Source organism: Cyprinus carpio, chromosome A2 (genome assembly GCF_018340385.1).
Source record: "Cyprinus carpio isolate SPL01 chromosome A2, ASM1834038v1, whole genome shotgun sequence".
In the NCBI taxonomy this organism is placed as follows: Eukaryota; Metazoa; Chordata; class Actinopteri; order Cypriniformes; family Cyprinidae; genus Cyprinus; species Cyprinus carpio.
In genome coordinates this window covers 20344909-20355051 of record NC_056573.1, presented here as the reverse complement: position 1 = coordinate 20355051, position 10143 = coordinate 20344909, and positions in this window count along the sequence as shown.

Sequence of the window (10143 nt, the reverse complement as noted above, 5' to 3'; positions counted from 1 at the left end):
TATAATTAACATCATCACTGAAGTGGAAATAAGATCTTCTTGGTCAGAAACGCTTCTTTAGTTTAATGGAATTTTTAAAAGTCCTTTTAGTTGTATTTTGCATAATATTTGTTCGATTTCAATATTTGGATATTTTCTATATTACAATAGTTACAACCTGAAATGAACTTTAAACATAAACTGAAGCTGAACTCTTTTTAAAATTACAAGAGGGGGAAACTAAAATTCAGCCTTAGAATGATGATTGCAGCCATGCAGCTACTGAAGTGTTTGTGTCAAAGCTAATTAGCAAATGTTTGAGCTGGCGTCACCAAAAGTGTTGTTCACTATTTTTTAATGATTTCATGAAAAAATTATGAAAAAAAAGTAACTATTAACAGAAATCTTGGGACAGCGACACAAGAGAAAACATGTTTGCTGAAGGGTGTTTCGCTTGAGATGCTAAACTTGCCCAGACGAGCACAGCGTGAATCTGTCCGTCAATGTCTGATGTGTTTGCCTTTATGAAATCTCCTGCAGGTGGCTTTTAATTGTGGCCCTGTTTTAATGATGCGAATAAACAGGCCAGAACGCATTCTGAAACTAACTTCCCTCCTCATGGGAGGATAGACATGATAGAAGGTTGAGATTTTCTCATTAAATCCCAATGGAAAAGGTCTTAACAAGCCCACCAGGGTGACAAAAAAAAAAAAAAATAAATAAATTATAATATAACATCTCCATTAAATAGCATAAAGAAAAGTTGTGTTTTCTCAATTTTAACTCTGGGTAAATTATCACAAAGTATTAAACATGTGGATGTGGATGCAGAACGCTGTCCTCAGCCAAAACATTCATACATTCCAGTAAACAAAAAAGTGATAATATGCTATTACAAGTGATATGCTATAAAGAGATCATAAGCTATTGCAAGAAAGCTATTACATGATGCTACCACAGCTAGTCACATTTAGCGATGTAAGGTAAACTCCCATTTCTAAGATCAAGTATCAACAGGAATATGCAGCATTTCAAAAATAGTCAACATTCAACACCTGGATGTAGGAATACTGTATGATTGTGCAGCACACCCACTATTTGTGTCCGTTGTAATGATAAATACCAATTTCTCTATCAGAATAGAATTGGATATTGGCAGGGTTAAACTGGTGTGTTAAAACTAATTGAAAAGTTTATTTTATATGTAACTAATCCATTTATATTACAAATATTCTAATATTATTCTAATGTTCATTTCTATATTACAAATATTCCTCATATCTTACTGTACCAGCAGCAATCTGTCTCCCCCAGGTCCTATTCTCTTCTAGTGTTTTTTTTTTTTTTTTTTTTTAAGGATAGCCAATAACCTCCTCTCCTCTGGTTTGTTTTGTTCTCTAAATGCCTCTGAGACTCTCAAATGCCCATCAGAAAGACCAGATAGATCTGAACATGGCCTGAATGCTGAATCGATATCTGAACATGGATCAAGACGCCCACGCTGCGCTGCAGGGGAGACAGGAGGATCCTAGTGTGGGCGTTAAGCCTCGGCCCCCAGTCAGAGTCAGACAGGCCCCTCAGCACATGGGAACCAGACTGGTGCGCTAACCACTAAGCTTTGATTGCGGAATCAGCTGGTCCCAACATTACATCTCCTGCGTCCTCAATAGAGTTCATTTGAATTTTGAAATAATAACACTACAGTATATCTAAGCCATTACTTAAAATGCATACATCATACATTTAGATTCATATTTTCGTATGTATTCATATTTGAATATAAATTTGTTTTCACTTTCTCATGCCATATTTTTTCAAACAAACTAGAATAAAGGGAAAAAAAGTGAAGAGAGAAAGATTTGCTTTGTGTGCAGGTCTGGCTTTCTGCTCAGTAAACATGGCCATACCTCAGATGAAGACTGAGTCAACAGCAGAACAGATGGTGAGATCCTGCAGGAGCTGTTGGGTGTACACAGAGCCGAGACTTCACCTCCTGAATGAATGAGGAGACAAAAACAGATGAGGGTTATACAAAGAGCTCTTCAGTATAAAAAAGTAAAATGTGTGTTGATACTTTGGTTGAAGTAGAGTTAGTTATGACATTGTTTTATACATTACTTTTTGTTACTTTTATGCAGGGGAACAGTATGAGATTTACTTTCAAATAAATGGTACAAAGCTGGGACTGGGCTTACACCTTAAGGTGCAAAAGCTAAAAGATACATCTACAATTACCTCAAATGGTACTTACACCTACTTTCAAAAGGTACAAGGTCCGTCTCCCGGAAATTCTATATAATTCAACCAATCCGATGACGACTTCGAAACTCCTGAAGTGTTTCCAATTTTGTGTGCCGTATGCATCAGACGTTCAGCCAATGGTCTGTGGGCATGACGTGTGAGGCTGAGACTAGCATATGGGAAGAGAGAAGAATGTTTCAGACACCATTTTAAGGCAAATTCAAACTTCCATCACTCACATTTGTATGCATTATTGAAGCCTTCAGTTGCAATTTATTGTCTTTTGTTATTGGTGTCTGCACATGCCGTGTGTGTGGTCAGATTTAGCCTATTGTGGGGAGAAGCCAACTATGAGGGAAATGGCTTAAAGAAATAGTTTACACAAAAAAAAAAAAAAAAAAAAAATTACATTTTACACTTCATTGAAAATGTCATTGATAAAAATGTACTCACCCCCAGGCCATTTAAGATGTCAGAGTAAGAGTCCAAACAGCTGATAAAAACATCAGAATGATCCACAAGTAATTGGCATAACTTCAGTCCATCAATTAATGTCTTGTGAAGTGAAAAGCTGTGTGTTTGAAATAAATAAAACCATAATTAATTTTTTTTCTTCTTCTGCCTAAAATTCAAGTCTTCTAGTCATGATATTGCTTTCTCCAGTGAGAAAGCAGTCTTGTCTGAATCAGGAGAGAAATATGCACAGATCAACCACTGTTTACAAGCAAAATCAGACAAAATACAAGCAATGTTGGTGGATTGTATTGTGAGAGTACAACAGGGAGTGGACATTTTCTCTGGAGGAAGCGTTATTATGGACAGTGGACTGGTAATTTGGCCAGAAGTGACGGTTTAAAATTAAAATGCTTTGATGATGGATTTGCTTATTATAAATATGTAGATTTTTGCTTCACCATTGACTGAAAAACTGTTTTGTTTTTTCAGCTGTTTTTACTCTGATGGCACCCATTCGCTGCGGAGGATCCATTGCTGAGCAAGTAATGTAATGCTACATTTCTCCAAATCTGTTCCAACTGAAACAAACTCTACATCCTGGGTGGCCTGGGGGATATAATATTTTTGATCAAATTTTGGGTAAACTATTTCTTTAATAAACCCTAATACATATTATCTTGCAGAAAGGTTTGTGTGATTAATTGATTAATTTTATGTGTAGAAAATATAATTAGCTTAGCATTAAAGCAATGGAAGTAAATGGAAAGTCCGCTGTTACTGAAAACCAAATGTGGTTGTGCTCGGATGTGTGACACAGGTTGATGGCATTTCTAAAATACTCATGTGAATTAGCAAACAGAGAAATCGAGGCCAGCAAGGATGGGGAGCAGGTTTGTTTTGCAGGAGCAGGCCTTTGTAATTGCTTTGTTTATTGCCTCTTGGCTGTGTGCGATGGCACATATGAAATATTACCAGGATGATGATACGTCTCAGTCTAATTCAAAATTATGACAGCTTAAAGTGTGGCAGAAAACAGGAAGGGGGGAGTTGGCTGGCTTTGCTGTCATACATAACACAACTTTGAGTAGATCCTGACCTTCAGGCCCACAGGTACAGCTAACAAGATTTTAAAATGATGACCTTCCATAATAAATGATTTGCCTGAACCTCAGCCATGCGCGGTGGTGACACTATTAGTGTTTAAAATGATGGCAACTTGAGTTGTGCTGTGAAAAATAATTACAGATGGGTAATTGTTTTATTTGTCTTGATGTTCGTGTGTGAGTAATGGCCGTGGCAAATGCATATTGGAAAATATGCCACATGCGTAGTCTAATTTTTTCTCATTACTGGATAAAAGCTCTCTGCGTTGGGATTCTGAGAAGTATATGTGCTGTAATTTTCTGCCATTTATCAGGCAACAAACAGTAAACAGGTCAATTTAACCATTACTATGTATTGTTGAGCTCTTCTGCCTTCTTTTAGGGATTTGTGACGTTTTATATGATGTTTATTTTATTCATATATTTTTTAAATCCAGACTTTTCTTTTCTTCATTTCTTGACAGACTTCAAACTATGCATTCTACATCTGGTTTTTCCACTAACCTATGGTGAAGTCAGAAACGTCTCTTTAAATGTCATTGTCCATTATATTGATTGTCAGCCTTTGAGACAGAGAAGGGATCCAGGAGACATGGAGACCTCAAAGTGTACAGTCAGCAGCGAGCGTTCATTGGATATGGGTAGCATATCACTTTTCCACTGGCAGTCACAGCACTTGTGTGGCCAGTTTGGGTGGTCTGGGTGGTCATTGGAGCCCACTTCCCCTGTTAAAGCCATCTGATCGGCGTCTGAGTACCTCTTTGTGAGCTGTCTAGGTGTCTTTTAGTGATGGCTATCTTTGCTTTGCAATCAAGTATGTGCAATATGACCTTTAGAAACATGTCTCCATTCGAACATGAAGCTGAAACAGATGCTTGGCTGCAGCAATGACCAGAAGCACTCTTGTCCACAGTGCAGCATCTTTGTTAGGTTTTCTGGAGATGGACTCAAAGAAAGATGAGTTAAAAAATCCAACGTCTTCAGACTTGCATCTTCCTTCTCTTTGTGCACTCAAATATTACAAAATACTAAATAACATTTATATTTATATAAATGTAATGTAATTTAATTTAATCCTAATGCATTTTTTTTTTCATTCATTAAAAAAAACATTTATTATCTTTCCTTGATAAAAGATGTAATCTTAATGTCTTAAGCATAATCTCTGAGAATAATAATTTTATTATATTAGATTTTCCCAGTGACAGATTGTTGGAGACTATTGGTGAAGAGTTCTTAAAGCTGTACTTTTTATATGATTTTTTTATTTATTTTATATGTTATTTTATTTTATTTTATTTTATTTTATAGCTCTCTCCAGGTATTATAATCCTCCTTGAGTTAATTTATCATAAATTATTAATTACATAATTACATGCATTACATAAAATTACTAAGTACACCATTAAATTGGTTTATGAAAAAGGAGATTACAATTATTTTAGCATTAATCTCGTAAGTTTATTCACTGTGATTATCCTTGTATATGTAACATCAATGCAAACCTACATAAGGGGTTTGTGAGCAATAATATGTGAATATCTTATCTATTTAACATAATTAGCGCCAGCATTTCATCCTTATGTAAGGACCCCATGAGAAAATAGCTGACATTTGTGGAAATAAAAGGCCTCATCTGTTGACGAAGCCTCTAACTGACGTTGAAATCCAAGCCTCCAGAGCTCACAGTATGGGCTCTGAGTATCAAACAATGTTTAATATCGTTCAGTTCCAAAAACTCTCCCTCTGGTGGAAAAGCCAATGTTCTCATTTTAAAAAGATTGTAGGTGTCTACAGTTATGAATGGAGTAAGGTAAGATGTAACTTTTATGTTGGCGTCAATGTAAATTATGGATTAGATATTGACCACAATTCAAACAAGAGATAATGACATTGGTGGTTATTATTGACAGAAAAATAAATAAATAAATAAATAAAAACATTAAAGTGATTATGTGAGTGATTTTCTAGAGAGGCATCTGTTGAGTTTCATGGTGTTTTTGCCACATGTGAATGATGCTGTCCCGACGGATAGGCCCAATGAATTCAAATCAGTTTGAAACTGATTCTGCATGGTGCTGATCTGCGCCACACTTTATTTACCTTTCTGTCAGTCATCCTGTGTGGAACATTCTAGGTCTGATATGAATCTGTGGCACAGGAGATTTGTTGCCAAGAGATGGGGATTTTGTTTAGACCACCCAAATAAATGTCAGAAGACAGCATTGATAATTCAAATGAAAGTCATAAATGTAATTAATATTGGTATGTGGTAAACGGTACTTATTCATTTGTTGCACAGATGTGTGAATTATGACATGTCTTTCAAAGCATGAGTTTATTACATAATTGTTTGGTTCATACTTATAATTTATAAAATATTATTATTGAAACATTTTTTTATAAATATAAATAATTATTATTAATATATAATTTTAAATAAAATATTTTATTATTTATAAACAAATATTTTTATTAAAAACTATTGTAAACTATTATAATTATTATAATTATTATTAATTTTATTATATTTCATATAAATATTTCTTTTAGACAAACGACACACATCCTAAAGTTTAAATGGGTTCAAATTGCTTAAAACATTCTCAGATTCTTCCACTTCATCTCCTAATAATGGGTGGATTTATTCTTTAGATTTTATTCAAAAAAAAAAAAATGATTCCAGAAACTTTGGCTTAGCATGTAAGTGTAACGTTGATGTATGAAAGGGAACAGAACAAACTCCATGCCATGGAGTGCCATGTCCCTGTTTCAAATTGACTTTATCCATCTATCAGGATTTATGAACTTCTGATGACAGGCAATAATATGAACCATATTTTTTATTAATTAGGTGCCAGTAAATGTCCACATTTTTGCTGTAATCATAGTGCACAATGCTATAATGCATTTGTGTGTGTGTGTGTGTGTGTGTGTGTGTGTGTGTGTGTGTGTGTGTGTGTGTGTGTGTGTGTGTGTGTGTGCATATGTAAGAGAAAGAGGTGATGCTTGGAAAAAATGCTTTAATCGGATAGTGAAACTCTGCAGTGCAACTACAGGCAGCTGAGCCACTTAGCTTATTGCTTTCACATTCAAGATATATAAAAGGGAGAAGAGAGAAAAAAGAAGCATGCTAACAAGATGCTGAAAATAAGTACTGTTGAGATGTCAAATAAATCTCTGTGTGCTCATTTTCTAAAAGCATCATCTGGAAACCAATTACTGTTGAATGCTGCTCACTTATGAAACCTTATCATTGCTGTTCACAAGGTTGAGCTCACTTTCCAATCCAGTGAATCTCTTTAGAAAGAAGTTTTGGAAAGTTTTCAGAGACAGCTTGCATACTTTTGAAGGTTATGGAGGGTGAAATTCACTTATCACTTCATAATATGGTAAAACACAATATTTGCCCCAGTGTTTATTTCACATGTTAGACTAGTAAATCATGCTGTTGTTTTTGCATTTACAAAATTAAGAATTTTGCAAGTTGTTGTGCATATGTAGTTCTTGTTAATATTACATTTATATTTACTCTTTACTCACATCATTTACATGTCATTTCTTTCTTCAGCTAAAAACAAAAGAAGATACTGATAACCAAACATTCCATTGACTTGACTTTCTTTGTATTCTTTTGAGCATACAATAGAAGTCAGTGGGAAAGTCATACAGGTTTGGAATGACGTGAAGTGTGAATGGTTACAACATTTTCATTTTGGGGAGAAGTATCCATTTAATACATTGTAGAGTCAGATTTTAAGGCCATTATGGTCACTTTTCTACCATAGACATGGAGTTGACATTGTGTATGGTAAAATCTGGGTCATCAAGTGAAACAAGTTAAGCACCACTGTTCTTACAAGCTAGAGAGTGAATGTGTTTTGTGGAACTTAAAAAAAAAAGATGCAACCAGGCTGTTTCCAACTGGAACCTTTATTTTTCACGCCTGTTCATGCTTCAAATGCAATAAAACAAAAGTGCAGAATGTCTTAGAGGAAGCTTTTTCGACATCGTATCAGAACCCATGTCCTTGACACCTTATAAAATCCATTATGTCCAAAATGTGTAAGCTTGGTATGTTTGATTTTAAGGCTTATTATCAAGTAAAGGGTGCTGCAGGCTAATGCACTTGCCAAACACTTGTCTTTGTCCCTGTCTTTCCGAAATCACATCCAAGACAGTAAGCTGATAGGGGAGGATCAATCGAAATAGATCAGACTTTAAAGACTGTTAAAACAGTCTTACTCTTGGATGCAGATCCTCTTTCATAAAGAAACTTGGCTAGTTGAAATCAATATCGAAGGCTCCACTTCTTTCTTTTAATGCCTCCGCTCTACCTCCGTTGGGTGGTGGATGTCCTGCAGCGCATCCTATAAATATGTTTACTTCGCCTTCCCTCTTTATTTGGCCTAATGAGCAGACAAGCTCAACTTTAACGGCTCAATACTTGATCTTCACCTGACCTCCCTCCAGCCTATTGTAATGCTGTTCCACCAACAAAGAGATGCTAATTTGGAGAGCACAGCATCTGTGTAGCGCACCAGGCACCTGCTTTAGCTAGCACATTGACAGCTTGGCTAGATTTCAATAACAGATCCATACAGCCGTCCTGGCTCACTCCACAGCAGGGCCCCATATTGATGCTTTTGTGTTCTCATGCTCAACACAACAGATTGTTTTTTAAAAGTCATTTCCTGTACCTTTTTTTCTTAAATATTTAGATGTGTATCTCTCGCCCACTTCATGCTGGAGATCATGCGTTATCGAAGAGTTTAAACAGTCTTTGTCCTCTGTCAGCTGTGTAATTGATTGTGGCCTTGTGGGTGAAAGGCCGTAAATGTCCCACAAGTCTCTGCAGTGACAGCAGAGGTGTCTGTACTCGGGTAATGGCAGATTGGAGACAGACGCTAACACTTCAAAGATGCAAGGTCTCTGGTGACCTAATGAGAGGTAAGAGTAGAGAAAGAGTGTTAGAGGATGATGGGAGGAAAAGAGAGAAAGAATGCCTTTGGGTGTTCTTACATTTCACAAATATTGCCATTGTGACCCTCACTGTATCTTAGCCTCGGATTTCAGCTAAGTTAAGGCGGACATTTGTTTTGATTGATATTCCCGTCATCCTATTTTGTCACTATGGTGAAAAGGATGCACATTTTGTATCTTATATTGGGATTTCAGCTCAGCTGAGGATATATATATATATATATATATAGGATGGTGAAAAGGATGCACATTCACAGAAGACAGTAGGAAAAAAAATCCGTTGAACCCTTGTTGAAGTGTCTGAGACTATAAACTGACTATACTGAAAGACATTTACTGAACATTTTTTATGCAAACTATCTATGAGGGAAACTAATGGTGTGTATGATGTGTTTTAACCCCGGAGGACATATTTTGGCAGCAAGTCTCTGGCCAAATACCTTTTTTGTAAATGTTGGATTGGGTTTTGCTCAATGGTCTAAAACGGGGTTTGTAATGCAGAGATCCTCCAGACTGTAATATCTCAAGATTGATGGTATTTGATTTGAGGTCAAGAACGATTATTTAACATTGGTTACTAACTGCTTAATCATGGTTAAAGTAAATAGTATGTTTTATTTGGCAGGATATTCAGCTTAAGATTGATCAAGTATGGTAGATTCAATGGACCATATGCCAAGTTGTGTATTTTATGTATGTTTTATGACTGTGATGTACTGTATTTCATATGGTTTTCAAAGAGGTGGAACTGGAAATCTGTGTTTTTCCTATCCTAATCATGCCAGTTATAGAACTGATAGTACAAATTCATTTTACTTCTAACATTCCTAATATAATTCCACGTCTTTCCGGGAACAATCAATCCCCATTTCAGGTGCGGCTGACAGAGGGAAGTGATTTGGAGTGTGAACACTCATCTGTTGCCCTGGTTATCCACACCATACCTCTGTTCACCGTCTTATGATGGACTGGTCCCCTCGTTGTCTACTGGGAAAATTTCTGTCAGATTTGATTATGTGGGCTGGCAATAAGAGACTGGTTTTGACCTCCAGGACCCTGCTCACTTTTTAACGGGCAAGTGTAGTGGACAGCCCTCTGAGAGTAATCAGTGTCAAATGAACCGTTGATAAATGTGTTTGGCTCTCATTTGAGAATCTGTCATGGAAGCTCACATGCAGAGGAGTCCAAACCTCTTTCCAGCCCTGCCTAGAAACACCAGGAGAGCTGCCTGCCAAGACCACCAATACCTTGCTGTTTTTAGCTTTGCGGTTTTTAAGTTTTGAGTCTTTTCTTTTTCTAGATGGCATACTCCAAATGATGTATCTACTGGATTTTGTGAGTTTGTGTGTTATAGTGGAGACTGCACTGAAAAGGTACACAC